This window comes from Tamandua tetradactyla, chromosome 9 (genome assembly GCF_023851605.1).
Source record: "Tamandua tetradactyla isolate mTamTet1 chromosome 9, mTamTet1.pri, whole genome shotgun sequence".
NCBI lineage: Eukaryota > Metazoa > Chordata > Mammalia > Pilosa > Myrmecophagidae > Tamandua > Tamandua tetradactyla.
In genome coordinates, this window is record NC_135335.1 from 112,802,809 (window position 1) to 112,820,603 (window position 17,795).

General features: G+C 38.3%; 1 long non-coding RNA gene across 1 annotated transcript; it reads right to left on the bottom strand.

The window, feature by feature from the left end:
- Window positions 1-8,999: 8,999 nt before the first annotated feature.
- Window positions 9,000-17,542, bottom strand: LOC143647372 (uncharacterized). The gene is made up of 3 exons (XR_013158017.1): window positions 17,044-17,542; window positions 14,019-14,179; window positions 9,000-12,323 (listed from the first exon to the last, which is right to left on the bottom strand). It is a non-coding gene; the product is annotated as an uncharacterized LOC143647372 (long non-coding RNA).
- Between the last annotated feature and the right edge of the window lie 253 nt (window positions 17,543-17,795).

A 17,795-nucleotide genomic window follows, 5' to 3' on the forward strand; every position in this document is an offset into this window, starting at 1 on the left:
TCACCTTGTTAGGGGAAGTGAGGGAGAGGGTTATGGAGAAAAGAAAAGGGAAAGAAAATCATTGTTAAGTAAGCGGTATACAAGCATTTAAAGGACAGTGCTAATATACCCACATTTTTCTTCTTGTGCTCAGTGTGAATATGTGCTTCTAGAGAGGGTTCAATTGTGTCCCTCAAAAGAAACTTCTTGGTGTTGGGATCATTGTAGATGTAATTAAGTTAAAAACTCAAAATAAGGGCATCCCATATTTAGGATGAGCCCTAAAAGTAATGACCCGTGTCCTTATCAGAGAAAGAAGAGGGATGTTTGAGACACACAGGAATGCAGGGAAGAAGGTCATGTGAAGGTGAAGGCAGACACTGAAGTTATGACGTCACCAGAAACTGGAAGAGGCAAGGAGGGATTGTTTCCTAGAGTTTCCAGAGAAAGAACGGTGCTACCAACGCTCTAGTCTCCACAACTGTGAGGAATGAGTTTCTGTTAAGTCATCAAGTTGGCAATTTTTTACAGCAGCCTTAGGAGACTAATACAGCTTCCAATGCACCAAAGTGAGCATCTAAAGTGGAAATCATCCAAGCAGTGCCTACTTGGGACAAACCAATCTCTCGACAAAGGGAATAAAGCAAAATTCAGCCACCAATTACTGGCTGTTGAGTATATGCCATTTGCTCACATCCCATTGGTCAAACACAACAAGTCCTGTGGCCAAGACCAAAGTCAGTGGGGCAAGGAAGTGAGGGCAGGAGGGAGCAGCAGCACAACTGACCACAGTCCTGTATCATGCATGACTCTGCAGCTGTTATATCTCTTACCTGAGGGCTTGGGATCCTTTCCCAAAATCCACACCATGCTCTGGACAATGGCAAGTTCTTGTGACCTTTCTTGGCTCTGAAGTTGTGGTAGGGAGGGCTTCAGCTCTTGATGAGTTTTTCCTGTTTATCTGAGGCCACCTATTCAGTCCCAATAGTTTGCATCTTCTATGTTTGAAAGTATTTGTTAGAAATTTCAGGATTTTGTTGACTCATCTTTTCCCAGTAATGACAATGTGTGGGAGCAAACTTAGGAGGTGTGTCAAATTATGGGCTACCAGTTTTCAATATTAACATTAATATTAATTTTCAATATTAATTGAAGATTATTCTGCTTTTCTCATTTGGTTGCCACTGGTGGGTTTTTTTATTTTTGGTCTTTTGTGTGTGTGTTTCTGTTTTTTGTTTGTTTTATTTTGTTATAGTTGTGGGGAGAGAGATTTTATGCCATTGTTTCATTCTCTCATCTTATTCTGGAAATCTATTCAGGTTTTTCCTAAAATTGTCATTTGTATTCTATACAATTTCACCAGTGGTAAACATCACAGAAAGAGATTATATCTATAGATTAAAATTGAGTTTTAAAATCATTTTTGGGGCAGGCAACGGTGACTCAGTGGCAGAGTTCTCGGCTGCCATGCCAGAAACCCGGGTTGGATTCCCGGTGCCTGCCCATGCAAAAAAATAAAGAAAAGAAAAAAGTAAAATCATTTGTGGATCATGGCATTTTAAAGACCTCGTTATTTTGAAATAATTTCAAAACTACAGGGCAGTTGCAAAACTAATACTAACCCCATACAGAGAACTCATATCCCTCCCCAATACCCAGATCTACCAATTTAACTTTTACCACATTTGCCATATCATTCTATATCTATCTATCTATCTATCTATCTATCTATCTATCTATCCATCCATCCATCCATCTATCCATCTATCTAATCTATCTATCATCTATATCTGTCCATCCATCTATCTGTCTATTCATCAATCTATCAAGCTATTTTCTAAACCTTTGAATGTAGGTTGTTTACATAGTACTCCTTGAACTCTTTCACACTACCATATAAATTTCCTAAGACCAATAATATTCACTTAAAGAACCACCTTAAATGCAGTTATCCAGATCAAGGTATTTAACATTGGTATAAAGCCTACAGTCTGCATTCCAATTTTTTCATATGCCCCAGTAATGTCCTTTTGAGCATTTCCTCCTCCCTTGTTAGATCCTTCCCAGGATCATGTATTGCTGTTTTTATATACATGATGATCAAATGGGATCTATCCCTGGTATGCAAGGATGGCTCAACATAAGAAAATCAATGAATGTAATAGACCACATTAATAAAATGAAGGAAAAAACCCATAATTATCTAAATTGATGCAGAAAAGGCATCTGACAAAATCCAGCACCACTTTTTGATAAAAAGTCTTAAGAAACTAGGACTAGCCAGAAACTTCCTCAACATGATAAAAGATATATATGAAAAACCTACAGTTAACATTGGATGCAATGGTGAGAGACTGAAAGCTTTCCCTCTGAGATCAGAAACAAGACAAGGATGCCCGCTGTCACCACTGTCACTCAACATTGTATGGGAAATTCTAATCAGAGCTACTAGGCAAGGAAAAAAATAAAAGTCACCCAAACTTTTATTAAGGAAGAAGGGAAACGTTCCTTATTTGCAGATGACATGATCCTATACAGAGAAATCCTGAAAAATCCACAACAAAGCTACTAGAGCTAATAAACAAATTCAGCAAAGTGGCAGCGTACAAGAGCAACACGCAAAAATAGATAGGGAAAAATTATACTCATAATGAACAATCTGAAGAAGAAATGAAGAACAAAATTCAAAATCCTAGAATTAAATATCTAGGAGTTAATCTAACCAAGGATGTAAAGGACTGAATTAGTCCAGGTTCTCTAGAGAAACAGAACCAAATGGAGATATCTGTAAATATGAGATTTATAAAAGTGTCTCACACAACCATAGGGATGTAAAAGTCCAAAATATGTAGGACAGGCCATGAACTGGCATCTCCAATGAACGTTTTCAATGAACTCCTCAGGCAACGCTGGGTGGCCAAAGTGGAGAGAGAGATTCTCTCTTCTGAAGGCTTTTAGCCTTTGGGTGATTAGATTAAGCTTCACTCGTTGCAGAAGACACTCCCCTTAGCTGACTGCAGATGTAATCCGCCACAGATGCAACCAATGTGCTCATGATTTAAGTCCATGAAGTGTCCTCACAGTAACAGATAAGCCAGTGCTTGCTTGACCAGATGACTGAACACCATCACCTGGCCAAGCTGACACATGCACCTAATCATCACAAGGACTTTTACCCAGAAAACTACAAAACATTGATTTAAAAAAAAAACCTTCATTTTTAACTGATATATATTACATATTCACAGACCATATAATCATCCAAACTCAGCGGTTCACCTGCTGAGATGGCTTAGGGAGAGGACACATCTGAGCAACAAAAGAGGTTCTCTTAGGGGTGACTCTTAGGCCTCATTTTAAATAGGCTTAGTCCATCTTTTGTGGGGATAAGTTTCATCAGGGCAAACCCCAAGATTGAAGGCTTGGCCTAGTGATTTGGTTGTCCCCACTGCTTGTGAGAATGTCAGAAATTCTCCAAATAGGGAAGCTGAATATTTACTCCTTTTTCCCCATTCCCCTAAGTGGGGGTGGGGGGGGTGGGGGGGTGGTGGCAAATACTTCTTTATTCACTGTTCAAATCAAGAGTATTATTTTTGAAGTCTAGCTGGTGAAATTGAAATTTTCAGTCAGGTAAGAAAATCTTAGCTAAAATAAATTCTGAGTATAAGATGCTTCTCCATTTATCTAAACTTGTCAGTGAACTGTTGGTACTCCTTTAATATGTGAAGTTATGATACAATTTCAAATAAGTGACTAAGAAGAGGCCACAAGAAAGCATTGTCTAAGGAAGTGATAGGACTGTCTTGGACATGAACGACTTAAATTTTGGCCTTAGTGTTTTCTTTTTAAACTTTTTTTATTGTAAAATGTAACATATATACAAAGAAAGGAAAAAAACAATAATCTTCAAAGTACATTTTAACAAGAACTTACAGAGAAGATTTCAGAGTTTGCTTTGGGTTACCATTCCACTATTTCTGATTTTTCCTTCTAGCTGCTCCACAACACTGCAGGCTACAAAAATATATCAAAGTAATGATTCAATAATCATTCTCATTTGTTAAATCCTATTTTCTTTGTTATGACTCCTCCTTGTCCTGTGATCCTTCTCCCAACCTATAGGGATCTTTGGTCCATGCCCATTCTAACTTTTTCATGCTGATAAGGGGTCTCGACAATAACAGATAGGAAGATGTAATTAGTTGATAATCTTGGAGAGGTTGGTGCCTCTGTGTTTCAGGATTTATCTGGCCTAGGAACCCTCTGGAGGTTACGGGTTTCAGGAAAATAAACATAGTGCATGAAATATTTATAAAGCCTCAGGTAGAGCCTGAGGTGGTCTTAAGAGTTAGCAGTAACGATGTTGGTTGGGGTTTGGCAAACCATAGGAATTAGCAATATCTAGCTGAAGTTTGCAAAAATAGCCTCTCAGCCCTATTTGAATTCTCTTAGTCACTGATACTTTATTTTGTTACACTTCTTTTCCCTCTTTTGCCTAGTTGCATGTAGAGGGGAGGGTAATGATTTTCCTTGCAGAGTTGGGCTGAGAGAGAGAGAGAGGCCATAGGCTCAGCTTCTTCACTACAAAAATAAGTTTCATAAAGGCAAAGCTTAAAATCAAGGGCTTGATCTATTTTCTTGGGAGTTCCCAATGTTTGAGAGGGTACCAGGGGGTTTCCCACGTTGGAAAGTTTAAAATTCCATATTTTTTCTTCAGTCCCTCAAAGGACTCTACCAATACTTTTAAATTGGCCAGCATAGTCTGAGACGCATCCAAGTATTACATTAATCTATACAGAATTACAAGGCCTTGCTCATGTTCTGGGATCCATGAGTTCTGGGTTGCTTAAATGAGCTATCAGACAGGTTGATTTAGATTGTGTTACAGCAAATTAGGTTCTAGATACAATAACCTCTCTGCCTTTGGCCTCACGCAGTAAGTGAAGTTCTAGAGCACATACAATATCATCTTTTACCCTGAATTCTGATTTACCTTAGTCCAGCCAGATCAGATTTGTTTTTATCTCTAATTGAAACCTGATTTCTTTTTCAGCTACTTCAACTGTTACTGTATGTAGCAATGCTAATTTTCAGGTCAGGGCTGTAGAACTCCATTTCTGAGTCTTAGTTGTCACAGAAGTTCTCAAAGTTCCAGGGAAATATCAGCTTACACATGTAGCTCAGAGCCTCAGAATCTAGAAATACACTTACAACTTCAGATTAAGTGTGGCTGCAATAAAAGCTTATGTTCTAGGCTCCAATTTTCTAATAAGTATTTTCTGAACGAGATTCATAGCATATTCGTTCTTTTGTTTCTGGCTTATTTTGCACAACACATTGTCCTCAAAGTTCATTCAATTCATTGCATGCCTCACAACATCCTTCCTTTTTGTAGCCACACAATATTCCATTATATATATATGCATATTTATTTCACACTTTGCCTATTGGCTTTTCAGGCATTGCACTCTTTCACCCTCTCAATCCATTGTGCATCATGGATAACGTCCAAAATAAACAGAGCATGTCTTACAGGGCCCTTCCTTGGTTGCACAATCTGCAACACTCTTAATTTTAGACAATTTTCATTGGTTCAAAGAGACAAAGAACTGGTAAACTCAGCCTTGCCCAATATCAAATCAAAACTTCCCCTAATCATTTATATCTCTCCCCCAATTATTACCCCTGGTATGGTACTGTTGATGTCTTCCTGTTAAATATTGGCTATGTCATGCAATTTTAGTTTCCCCCTTATACCCCTCTATTATTGACTCTTTGTACAAGGTCAAAACTTTGAAGTTGCTCATGCAAGAACTTATTTATAATTGTAGAGTTTATTAGTGGGATATATGGCACTACACATCCCCTTTCAATCATATTGACCTTCAACACCACAATATTATTTATAACTCCACTAATTAGTTACCATCACTTCTACCCATCCCCTTACATTTGAGTGCAACCTCATTGGGTAACTTTTCCCCCATTTCTAGCTTCTCTGTATCTCTAGGTCTCTTATATTCTAATGCATAAATCTCTGAGATTACCTTTACCAGAGTCATAATAGTGAAATCATACAGCATCTAGCCTTTTGTGCCTGACTTATTTTCCTCAGCACTAAGTCCAGATTGGTATTAGGTCTTTTTAGAATATTTGATAAAATTCTCCTGTGAAGCCACCTGGCCCTGAGCTTTTCTTTGTAGAAAGATTTTTGATGACTCATTGAATCTCTTTATTTGTGATTGGTTTGTTGAGATCTTCTGTTTCTTCTTGAGTCAGTGTAGGTAGTTCATGTGTTTCTAGGAATTTGTCTATTTCATCTAAGTTGTTTAGTTTGTTGGTGTATAGTTGTTCATAGTATCTGCATATGATTTTTTAACAAATTTCTTTCGGGTCCATGGTAATGATCCTCTTTCATTTCTGATTTTATTTATTTGCATCTTCTCTCTTTTTTTCTTTGTCAGCCTAGCTAGGAATCCATCGATTTTATTAATTTTCTCACAGAACCAGCTTTTGGTTTTGTTGATTCTTTCTATTTTTTTTTGTTTGTTTTGTTCTTCAGTTCATTTATTTCTGCTTTAATCTTTGTTATTTCTCTTCATCTACTTGCTTTGGGGTTAGTTTGCTGTTCTTTTTCTAATTTCTCCAGGTGAGAAGTTATGTTCTCGATTTTTACTTGTTCTTTTTTTTCAATATAGGCATTTAGGGCAATAAATTTTACTCTCAGCACTGCCTTTGCCACATCCTTTAAGTGCTGATGTGTTGTGTACTCATTTCCATTCATCTCTAGATAGTTAGCGATTTCTCTAGCAATTTCTTCTTTGACTCACTGATTATTTAAGAGAGTGCTTTATTTAATCTCCATATATTTGTGAAAGTTCTGGTTCTTTGGTGGTTGTTAATTTCCAGCTTCATTCCGTTGTGATCAGAGAAAGTGCTTTAAATAATTTCAGTGTTATTAAGTTTATAAAGACCTTTTTGGTGTACCATCGTGCGATCTATGCTGGAGAACATTCCACAAGCACTGGAAAATAATGTGCATCTTGGTGTTTTGGGTGTAACAATCTATACAGATCTATTAGGTCTAATTCATTTATCAAATTGTTTAAGTTCTCTATTTCCTTGTTGATCCTCTGTCTGGTTGTTCTATCTGTAGAGGAGAGTGTTGTATTGAAGTCTCCTGCTATTATTGTTGAAATATCTATAACTCCCTTCAATTTTGCCAATGTTCACCTTATGCATTTTGGAGCTCGTTGATTAGGAGCATAAACATTTCTGAGTGTTATTTCTTCTTGGTAAATTGCCCTTTTTAATATGTAGTGTCCTTCCTCGTCTCTTATGATGTTTTTACATTTAAAGTATATTTCATCTGAATTACTATAGCTACTCCTGCTTTTTTGGGTTATAGCTTGCATGGAACATCTTTTTCCATCCTTTCACTGACAATCTATTTGTATCCTTGGGTCTAAGATGTATCTCTTGTAAACAGCATATAGATATATCATAACTTCTAATTCATTCTGCCAATCTGTGTCATTTAATTGGTAAGTTTAGTTCATTAATGTTCAAAGTTATTACTGTAACTTTAGTTCTTGAATCTACCATCTAATCCTTTAGTTTTTATTTTTCAGATCTATGTATTCTTTTTCCTCTCTCTTTTTATCCTTTAAATCACCCTTAGTGGTACAGTTAAATTCTGTGCCTTCCTCCAGACCTCTCTGTACTGTCTATTTTTTCAGCTGACAGTACTCTTTTTAGTTTTTCTTGTAAGGCAAGTCTCTGGTTAAGTAATTCTCTCAGTCTTTGTTTTCAAAGATTTTACTCTCTCCCTCAATTCTGAAGTATGACTTGGCTGGATAAAGTATTCTTGGATGGAAACCTTTCTTGTTCAGGATCTTGCATATATTGTACCACTGCCTTCTTACCTCCATGTGTCTGTTGAGTCACTCAAACTCAGTCTTATGTGGTTTCTCTTGTGTGTAGTAGATCACTTTTCTCATACTGCTTTCAGTACTTTCTGCTTCTCTTCAACATTTGACAGTCTGATTAGCCTGTGTCTTGGAGTAAGCCCATTTGGATTTATTCTATTTGGGGAAGTTGGAACTTTTTGATTTTCATATTTATGCCTTTTATAAGGTTTGGGAAGTTTTCTCTGATTACTCTTCAACTTTCCAGCCCTCTTCTCTTCTCCTTCTGGGACACCAGTGATTTTTATATTTGTGTTCATTTTGTTGTCCATCATTTCTCTGAGATTCAGTTCCATTTTTCCATCTTCCTTTTTATTTGTTCTTTTGTGTGTTCTAGTCCAATTGTTCTGTCTTCCAGTTCATTTATTCTTCCTCCTGCTTCTTTGAGTTTGCATCATGTGTCTCTAGTTTATTTCTAATTTGGTCTACAGTATGTTTCTTCTCTGTGAGATTGGCTATTTGTTTAATCTTTCAAATTATTCTTTATGCTTTTCTAGTGCCTTCTTGATATCCTTTAATTCTTTATAACTATCCTTGAGTAGTTGTTCTGTATTCTGATGTGGTCATTAGGCCATTTCTGCCTGAAACTTCCTATGCTTTATGATTTTCTCTTGCATTCAGGGAATTTGATTATCTTAGTAAGTTATTTTGCAAGTAGGTTTCCTTTACTTACCTAAAGTCTTGTGTCTACTTAGGTTTGTGTTGAAGATCCCTTTTTGCACTTGGTTTGTCTGTAGCTCTCCACCAAACCAAAGCCTGGATCTCATGTAAGGGTACAGTTCTATTTGGGGGTCTATTAAAAGCTAGGCAGAGGGGGTGCAAGGGTAGTTCAGTGGTAGAATTCTTACCTGGTATGTGGAGGCCTGGGTTCGATCCCTGGCCCATGCACTTCCCAAACAAACAAACAAAAAAGCTAGGCAGAAAAGATGCACTGGTGGTTCAGTGGCAGAGAATACACCTGTCACGCGGGAGACCCAGGTGTGACTCCTGGCCCATGCACACACACACACAAATACTTGAAGGTCTATCAAAAACTAGGAAGAAAAGGGTGTGCAGGTGGTTCAGTGGTAGAAAGTCCGCCTCTCATATGGGAGACCCAGGTTTGACTCCCAGCCCATGCACCAGAAAAAAGAAAGGAAAAAATATTTAAGGGTCTGTTGGGTGCACATGTGGTTCAGTGGGTAGAAAGCCCACCTGTCATGTGGGAGACCTGGGTTCGACTACCGGCCCATGCACACACACAATAAAAAGAAAGATGACAGCACTTTGCTCAGCTGGCCTCCTCGGCTGCCTCTCCATTCATGCATGCCCAAGATCCCTGGGCCTCTGTGGGCAAAGGGGAACAGGACTGGGCCCCCACAAGCCTCCCTCGTTGGCCAGCTGTTGTATTGGCTCCACCTGCATTCCCCCTCCTCCCTGTGGGAGGATCCCCAATCTCCACCAGATTCAGTTGCCCACAGCACCTGGCTTCAGGGGTGAGGAGCAAACCATGTGTACCAACCCTATGATCCCAATGCACAGGGGAAGCAAATCCACCACCCTCAGGGTTGCCTGTGGGAACTCCTGGCCGTGGACCCACAATGAAAGACCTCCCAAGCCTGCTGTGATAGCAGGGTAGAGCTCAGGAGTGTGCCACTGACTCAGGGTCTGCTTTCCCTATGTGCTGCCCTGGTGTGTCATGACTGAGGACACTCACCCTCCTCTCTCTGCCCCAGTCTCTCTGCTTCAACCACAGTCCCATTTATTTATTAATATTATTAGCCTTTTTCTTGTTCCATGGAGCTTGGGTGAAGTCAGCTCACCCTACTCTGCCATCTACCTGGAGGTTCTCTCTTTCTTCTTTTTTAATGTAGGCATTTAGGGCAATACAAATCTCTCAGTATCACCTTTGTTGCATCTCATAAGTTTTGATATGTTGTGTTTTCATGTTCGTTTGCCTTGAGATATTTACTGATTTCTCTTGTAATTTCTTCCTTGACCCAGTGGTTGTTTAAGAGTGTGTTGTTTAGCCTACATATGTTTGTGGATTTTCTGGCCTTCCTACTGTTATTGATTTTCACCTTCATTGTATTATGATCCAATAAATTGTTTTCTAACCACCTCAATCTTTTAAAATGTATTGAGACTTGCTTTTTGACCTACTATGTGTTCTATCCTGGAGAATGGTCTATTTGCACTTGAGAAAAATGTGCAAGCTGCTGTTGTGGGGTATAATGTTCTGTTAATATCTGTTGGCTACTTAATTTATCATATTATTAAAAATCTTTGTTTCCTTATTGATCCTCTGTTTAGATATTCTGTTCATTGATGAGAGTGGTGTATTGAAGTCTCCAAGTATTATTGTAGAGGCGTCTACTTCTCCCTTCAGTGTTCTCAGGGTGTACCTCATGTATTGGGGGGCATTCTGGCTCAGTGCATAAATATTTATCATTGTTACAGCTTCTTGATAAGTTGTTCCTTTTATTAACACATATTGTTCTTTTTTTTCTCTTTAAATTGTTTTACAATTGAAGTCTAACTTGTCAATTATTAGTATGGCTACCTCTGCTCTTTTCTGGTTGTTCTTTGCATGAAATAATCTTTTTCAAACCTTTCACTTTCAATCTATTTTTGCCCTTGGGTCAAAAATGAGTCTCTTGTAGACAGCATATAGATAGGTCTTGTTTTTTAAATCCATTCTGCCGGTCTATGTCTTTTGACTGGGATGTTTAATCCATTAGCATTTAATGTTATTACTGTAAAGGCAGTATTTTGTTCTACCGCTTTGTCTTTTCCCAAAATATGATCGACCTCAATCAGATTTTCCCAGACAAGGCATGCCCAGTTCTCAGGGGGAGGGAATCAGTATCCAGTTCCCCTAAGGATGAGATCCAGCAGGTTTTCCGACTTTGCTGTGGAGCCTCTAGACTCTGTGCTTTTCCTATCCTGCCTAGCAGGTGGCTCTCGTCAGCCCACAGCTCCTCACCAGTGTAAATTATTATGGAGCCTTTAGTTCTCAGCCTGCCAGGGGCATGGTTGAGTCAGAGGCTGAGGTGGAAGGCAAGCTTAAACTGCTTCCAATTCCCAGCCCTTGGGGTCTGAATTCTCAGAAGGAGGGCTGCTACTTTGGCTGCGCACCCCCCCCCCCCCTTTTCTTGGGGAAGCTATGCCTTTTAGGGAATTATCTCCTTCACTTCACTTTTACTTTGTCTTACCTCAGCCCTTGCCTGGGTTAGAGCTGAATTGAAAATGCTGAGGCTTTCCCTAATGAGCTACTTAGAATAATTTTTAAAAAAAGAAAAAAGAGAGAAATAAAATAAAATCCCTTTTCATATCCAGTATCCAGCCCCTAAGGTTTGCCAGCCAAGAGCTGGAGTTGGTACCTGGTTCTATAAAGGTGCACAGCTTTTTCCAGTATTATGAGCCTGGTCAACTCCAAAAGCCTCCGTTTGTTGTTTCTGGTGGTTTTCTCTTTGTCAGCTGTTCTCCTCTCTGCCAGGAGAGAGAGAGAACTCAGGGCTACTTCCCTGCTTTCTCTGGTTTATCTGTGCTTGGAGCATGTATACAACTGTCCAAATGTGTTCATTAAAACTCCAAATTGGAGTTGGTAAGCTACCTTCTCTTGTTCCTAGTAGCATTTGCTTCTTTTTCCCACTGGGAATGTCTCCAGCAGCCTGTCATGCCAGTGGGGAAAGGGCACCAGCCTCTACAGTCCTGGGGCTTCACTTATAGTCCTGTGTTATGATCTCAGCCCTTCCACCCAGTCCAAACTGGTGCATGATGTGTGTCTGGGCACAAATGTCCCCCAAACAATTGTTCCACATGGTTCCTGGCTATCTACCAGCTGCTCTAGAGGACTAACTAAATTCCACACCTTGCTATGTCACCATCTGGTCCAGGCTTCTCCCTCATTTTCTTTTTTCTAGGGGGGTGCATGGTCTGGGAATTGAACCTGGGTCTCCTGCGTGGAAGGTGTGCATTCTACCACTGAACCATCCATACACCCTCTCCATCATTTTTGTTTGTTTGTTTTTATTTTTTGTTTTATTAAAAAAATTTTTTTCTCCTCCATCATTTTTGAAAGACAATTTTTCCAGATATAGAATTCTTGGTTGGCATTTCTTTTTCTTTCAGCACTTTACATATGTTGTCCTACTGCCTTCTTGCCTCCATGATTTCCAGTGGGAAATTAGCACTTTATTGCTTTATCTTACTGAGGCATCCTTGTTCATGACACATTACTTCTCTCTTGTAGCTTGCAGAATTCTCTCTACTTTGGCATTCGACAGTCTGATTATAATATGCCATGGCATGAGTTTACTAGGGTTTGTCTTGATTGGAGTTCATTGAATGTCTTGATGCATATATTCATGTCTTTCATTAAGTTTGGAAAATTTTCTGAAATAAAACAAAAAAATTAATAATTTATTCCATGATGCCATAGTGTACGAAACATTTCTCAATTTTCAATATTCTTCACTCTTAAAAAGGGCATTGGTTTAAATAAGTACATAGTTTTGTACCCTTTCCTTTATTAGAACTCCCTTAGGGGACCCAACCTGTTTTCCTAGCCAATTATAGGCAATTAAATAGAATTAATATGAAGTTGATGAAAAGATCAATTAGTTTATAGAATTTTGGAAAAAAAATATTTAAGTGTTCTATCTAAGGTGAAATTTTCTTCTTAACAATCAACTCAAAGAGTCCAGGCTACTCTGAGAAATAGGAATTTCTGGCCACCCAAGGAGTTGTTTTGAAACTATTTCAAAAGGGTGTGAATTAAGGATGATTTTTTTGTTTGTTTCTTTAATGGGTAAAGATATATGTTTAATATATTTTATGTTGATTAATATATTAATATATTTTATTTAATATGCTACTAAAACAGATAGATAAGGGAGTAAGGGAGTATTTCTCCTCTTCAAAAGATTCACTCTTAGAATTCTTTAAAGGAGCATTCTCACCCATTTGTTTAAGTGTTTGTTTACATATCATTAGTAGCTTCCTCAAAACCTGCAGGGGGAAGGCTGGCCATGGGAGAAGATACAAGCTTTAGCACACAAGGCCAATTAAGGGTCAGTCAAAGGCAGGCACTCCTTGGAATTATCATGTAAGCCAATGGGAAATGACTCAAGTGATAACAACTGAACACATGTATAAGCATGTAAACTGGGACTCAGGGAAGCAGAGCTTGGAGTCGCGCGTACTCAGCAGCCTCTTCATGAATGTTGCTGGTAGACCTTTGTTAATTAGCCCCTCTGAAGGAGCTTTTACTTCAATAACTCCAGGAAGGCGAAACCTCCAAGCATAGCTGATTGCCAATGCACAGGACTGGGGCAGCCATTGTACTTCCTGCTTAAGGGTTACTCAGTCCTCAGCGAGATCAAGAGGTTTGGCCTCTACCAGACAGATAACACTCTGGTTAGGCAGGGCAGGTTCCAGCTGATTTTAAAATCAGAAATTGGAAAGCATTTGGTGAAATCTTGTATTATATTAGTTTAATGTTGGATTGTACTGCAATGTCAACATTTAGACAAAACACCAGCACTTTCATAGCTAAAAGAGTGAAACCCTTCAACAGTCACTTGTTCAAATAATGCTGGTTTTCTTAAAGCATATTTGGAGTTCCTTTTGTGGTATCACAGGGGGTCAATTTGTAAGACAGATGAGATAGTTGGGCCAAAATTATTATATGCAAATTGCTCACCGGATTTTATTTTGAGTGAGTTGGGACTTATTTGAAAAATCAAATCTATTCTTATAAGAAAATGTGCTACCAGAGAGATTATCAAAGGACTAGGGAGAAGGTCTAAATAAGCAATTTTAAAACTGTTTTGAACAATGATTATACTCTTAGAATAAGCACAGAAATCCTCAGAGATTATATGGAAGGGGCCCACACTCATTTGGATGTGAAATTGTAATGTGTTAATTTAAAAAGCTAGATATAGGACTTAAAATGAAATTGCGGGTCACCCACTACTTCCCTCCAGCAGGAGCTTGTCACATTGGTGAGGATGTAGACTCTGAGCACCTCTTCCTGGCCCAAACTACATTCCGAAACAACTTCAAAGCTGAGTGGCTCCAGCTTACATCTTTGTGCTGGCACCCCAGAAAAGACAATGTTCTTTCAATCCATTCTTGTGGGGGCAGACTTGCTGTGGTGGGACCTTTTGATTAGGTTGTTTCCATGGAGGTGGGATCCACACAGTTCAAGGTGAGTCTTAATACTTTATTGAAGTCCTTGAAGGGAGCTCATGGAGAGAGAGAGAGAGAGAGCTTAGACAGAAATGCCTGGGAGAAACAAACAAGGACCCACAGAAACCCAGAGACATTTTGGAGGACCAGCAGATGTCGCCATGTGACAGAGGAACCCTGGATGCCATCGGCCTTCCTTCAGAGAAGGTATCTTCTTGTTGATGCCTGAATCTGGACATATCCATGGAAATTCCATTCGAATTGTAATTTGTAACTTAATAAACCTGCATTGTTAAAGGCCAACCCATTTCTGGTAGAGTGCATTTTGGCAGCTTTTAGCAAAAGAAAACAATTTCTTATCTCATAATGTCAGTATATATTTTCTTTCTAATTTCAATAAATAAAACAATTTCTTGATTTTGTTCTTTTCTATTCTGAAGTGTAAAACTATGAATCAAATGATTTCTTATTGAAATTAGTGTGCTGCTCCCTTAATTCAAACTCACTTCTATAGATATTTTTGAGTATATCAAATAGCAATCTTGTATGTGGTTATGATTTAGGAACATGGGATGGTTTCCCAGATAACTGATGATATATCCATCTTTGCTTTTATATTCATATAGATATATAGCAGTGAGATTTTTGTTAGCTTTTTAATTGTATAGTATAACATATATACAAAGCAAAGAAAGAAAAAAGGAATAGTTTTCAAAGCACTCTTCAACAAGTAGTTACAGGACAGATCCCAGGGTTTGTCATGGGCTACCATACAATCTCCTAAGATATTTCCTTCTAGCTGCTCCAGAATATAGGAGGCTAGAAGGCTCAAATGTTTTCTTAACATCACAATTGACTTTTTTTTTGAAAAATAACACATACGAAAAAAGCAATAAATTCCAAAGCACAGCACCACAATTAGTTGTAGAACTTATTTCAGAGTTTGACATGGGTTACAATTCCACAATTTTAGGTTTTTCCTTCTAGCTGCTCTAAGATACTAGAGACTAAAAGAGATATCAATTTAATGATTCAGTATTCATATTCATTTCTTCCTTTCTTTTTTTTTTCATATCTGATAGCAGCTTTTTTTATTGGTTACAAAACCTAAGCCCATATACAAAATTAGGAACACATTTAGATGCCTCTTTTGAAAGAACATTTTAGTCTTTTTAAACTGAATTAAAAAAAAAACACAATTTTTAAACACTGTTTTGAAAACTTAAAAGTGCAGCAATATAGTTTCCTTTATCTATGAAATGGTGCAATTCCAATTTAAAACTGATAAGGTCACAACAAATTGAATCAAGCAAATGCATACACAGGTTCGCACCACTCGAAGCTGATGTTCACCTAAAAATGTCCGTCTGCATTGAGAACGCAAGAGGAAAGATGAATGTCCCAATAGAGGCCAATTTTCACCCCAATGTACGCAAAATTTTAAAGGTAACCGTCAGTAAGCATGGAGAGTCCAGAAGAAACTAAACAGGAAAGGGAACAATTCACAACATCAAGAAGCTTTGGATTTAAAGGGTTTCACCAAAGTTTGTGACCTTAATTAGGTTTGACTTTGTTATTCCTACTTTTAGTGAATACCACACACTTTCAAAAATTTAGATTATAGTGTCTGAACAGGATGAAGTTACTATATGAAGCTTTTAACTCAAAAACTGGATAAAGAAAAAAAGACACAATGAACTTCAACTCAATTTTATGTGCACAAGAGTCGAAAAATCTGAGCCACCTTAAAGAGAAATTGATTCTAAAATTTATAAAACCTATAAATAATCAGAGGCCAAACGATTATATTAAAATAGATTCTCTAGTAAGTAAAAATCTTGCACTTTAAACATACGCTGTATCCACTTTAGCTACAAGACAAACTCACTCTTTAAAGAGGCTCTACTTGGCAGATACATACATTTTTAATGAATGTACGCCTGCTATGTTTTTTTTTTTTTTTTTTATCAGTGAAAAAACCCCAGCTGATTCACAAAGCTCTGATGGCATGTCTCATCTTCATCACGGGAAATACACCCCCTCCCATCTGATAACTATATTAGTTTAGATTTTCTATCCCTTCACACCAATGCATTAGGAAATTATACCCAGTAAACGAAAGCAAAAAAACCATTTTTTGTGACAGCATAAATTGTTCAGTTTAAAAAAGTTCAAATTCATATTCTTTCACTAATAACTGGGCCAATCTACCAAAAGCAATGACTTTACATAGTAATATCAGATTTTGCAGAATTATTTAAAGATCACTGTCAGTCAAGTTTATGTTAAACAACTGCAGGTTATTCCTGTACACAGATCCTTGTTGGAATATTTTAAAATGTGAATATGCTTTTAGAGTAGAATTTGAATGAATTTTTCCAATACTCAAAAAAACGAAGTTTCATGACACTTCTAAAGAACTGCTGGCTTGTTGTCAACCACATTATCAAAAGCATGGTTACTAAGTAAAAAATATTTTAAGACTAAAGTACAGTAAACATGAAAGCTCCACAGTTTAAACCCAATAGAAAGCAACCATATCCAATTATCGATTTAAAATGAAAAATATTAACTCCTGAAAGCTGAAAGCAAGATTTTTTTTTTTTTTTTTAATCATCAAGGGTGACCTCTGGCTTTTTTCTTTATTGTCAAGGACTCTTGCTTTCAACTTAAACAGACGTTCAAGTCTGTAACAGGTTACAACTCTGGTAAAATACCATGCACAGCATTTGATTACTTCAGCAGCAGGAACACACAGGCTGGAGTGAGTGGTCAAACAGGGCTTGCTGCTGTCAAAAATGAGGTATAATGGTGAAAGCATTATCGTCCACACCGAAAATTCTTCCTCCAACCCTGGCTTCTGAGGCAAATCATAACCTCATCAATTACTGGTACACGAAGGACAGTTTTTTAAACTTACCCGTTTAATCAGTAACCAAGTTTCTTTTTGTTAAGTTCCTTTTTTGTGTCAGGCCCACCAACGAAGGTCATTTGGCTTGTACTTTAAAATCTATTCATCCACAGAGAGAGTATGAAACTAGGTTTGTGGAGGACAGTGATGAGGCTCCGACCAGACCGCACCTCCCTGAGGTCTGCCGACGCGGGGATGCGTCACGCCACACTGTCCTGGTCCACCGCGCACCGTTTTCCAAAGGAGGATCAGTGGGCACGGACACTCCACTGCCGTGGAACATTCTCAACTGGCAACTGCCGTTGTCAGCGCATGGCACCAGGGGCAGGGATAGAGGGTAGTTGAGATTATGAAGTGAAATCCTGAAACAGCTCAGGAAATCACTCAGAGTAGTTACAGTCCATGCGAGAGTGACTTTTGGCAACTGCAAAGTGACTGAGACATGGCTCACTTTAGAAGCATCAACGCAAAGAGGCATATGTGTTTTGGAGCCTTTTGTTGGTGCGGTTGTTCTTTTCATTTGGTAGCTGTCATGGTCAGGTTCATGTGTCAACTTGGCCAGGTGGTGGTATCTGTTTGTCTGGTTGGGCAAGTGCTGGCCTGTCTGTTGCCATGACATTTCATAAAATTAGATCATGATCAAGTCAGCTGTATCCACAGCTGATTCCATTTGTAATCAGCCAAAGGGGAGTGTCTTCTGCAATGAGTGATGCTTAATCTAATCACTGGAAGCCTTTTAAGGAGGATTCAGAGGAGACAGG